At 60.7% G+C, this 1,615-nt stretch overlaps 1 non-coding gene across 1 annotated transcript; it reads right to left on the bottom strand.

Moving 5' to 3' along the window:
* Positions 1-1,291: 1,291 nt before the first annotated feature.
* LOC123177857 (5.8S ribosomal RNA) lies at positions 1,292-1,447 on the bottom strand. The gene has a single exon (XR_006489170.1). It is a non-coding gene; the product is annotated as a 5.8S ribosomal RNA (ribosomal RNA).
* Between the last annotated feature and the right edge of the window lie 168 nt (positions 1,448-1,615).

Raw genomic sequence — 1,615 nt, 5'->3', positions numbered from 1 at the left:
CATCCTACCTATTTAAAGTTTGAGAATAGGTCGAGGACGTTGCGTCCCCAATGCCTCTAATCATTGGCTTTACCTGATAGAACTCGTAATGGGCTCCAGCTATCCTGAGGGAAACTTCGGAGGGAACCAGCTACTAGATGGTTCGATTAGTCTTTCGCCCCTATACCCAAGTCAGACGAACGATTTGCACGTCAGTATCGCTTCGAGCCTCCACTAGAGTTTCCTCTGGCTTCGCCCCGCTCAGGCATAGTTCACCATCTTTCGGGTCCCGACAGGCGTGCTCCAACTCGAACCCTTCACAGAAGATCAGGGTCGGCCAGCGGTGCGGCCCGTGAGGGCCTCCCGCTCGTCAGCTTCCTTGCGCATCCCAGGTTTCAGAACCCGTCGACTCGCACGCATGTCAGACTCCTTGGTCCGTGTTTCAAGACGGGTCGGATGGGGAGCCCGCAGGCCGTTGCAGCGCAGTGCCCCAAGGGACACGCCTTTAGGCGCGCGGGTACCGGCCGTGCCGACGACGGCCACCGGGGGCACCTAGGGCCCCCGGGCTTTGGCCGCCGGCGCGGCCGACAACAGTCCACACCCTGAGCCGAGCGGCGGACCAGCAAGAGCCGTTCCGCATACGGCCGGGGCGCATCGCCGGCCCCCATTCGCTTCCCTCCCGACAATTTCAAGCACTCTTTGACTCTCTTTTCAAAGTCCTTTCCATCTTTCCCTCGCGGTACTTGTTCGCTATCGGTCTCTCGCCTGTATTTAGCCTTGGACGGAGTCTACCGCCCGATTTGGGCTGCATTCCCAAACAACCCGACTCGTTGACGGCGCCTCGTGGGGCGACAGGGTCCGGGCCGTACGGGGCTCTCACCCTCCCAGGCGCCCCTTTCCAGGGGACTTGGGCCCGGTCCGTCGCTGAGGACGCCTCTCCAGACTACAATTCGGACGGCACAGCCGCCCGATTCTCAAGCTGGGCTGCTCCCGGTTCGCTCGCCGTTACTAGGTGAATCCTTGTAAGTTTCTTCTCCTCCGCTTATTTATATGTTTAAACTCAGCGGGTAGTCCCGCCTGACCTGGGGTCGCGGTCGAAGCGACGTGCGCTTCGTTTGTTGGGTCGTTCAAAGGCCATAATGCCAGCTGCACGCCGGATGCACTGCATTGATAAAGCGAGGACGCCCACCATGCGCTGTGTCCGGCGCGGTACGCCGGCAGCCCAATCTTCGGTCCACCGTCCCTTGAGAGACGAGGGACCAGATGCCGCATCCCGAATCCCGTTGAGGGTGGTTGGGAGCGTGTTTTGGCGTGACGCCCAGGCAGGCGTGCCGTCGGCCGAGTGGCCTCGGGCGCAACTTGCGTTCAAAGACTCGATGGTTCGCGGGATTCTGCAATTCACACCAGGTATCGCATTTCGCTACGTTCTTCATCGATGCGAGAGCCGAGATATCCGTTGCCGAGAGTCGTGTGGATTAAATAGCTTTGCAACACGAGGGACGGCTAGCAAGCTAGACATGCCCCCGGGTTAGGCACAGTGTTCCTTGACGCCTTCGGCGCCGTGGGTTCTTTTACCCCGAGCCCCCACCCGCTCCGAGGAGGGGAGGTGGTCGAGGCATTGGCCGAGCGACGGACG

Source organism: Triticum aestivum, unplaced genomic scaffold, assembly GCF_018294505.1.
Source record: "Triticum aestivum cultivar Chinese Spring unplaced genomic scaffold, IWGSC CS RefSeq v2.1 scaffold118933, whole genome shotgun sequence".
Lineage (NCBI taxonomy): Eukaryota > Viridiplantae > Streptophyta > Magnoliopsida > Poales > Poaceae > Triticum > Triticum aestivum.
The sequence above is the reverse complement of the archived record's forward strand: the minus strand, read 5'-3'. Positions and strand labels throughout refer to the sequence as shown.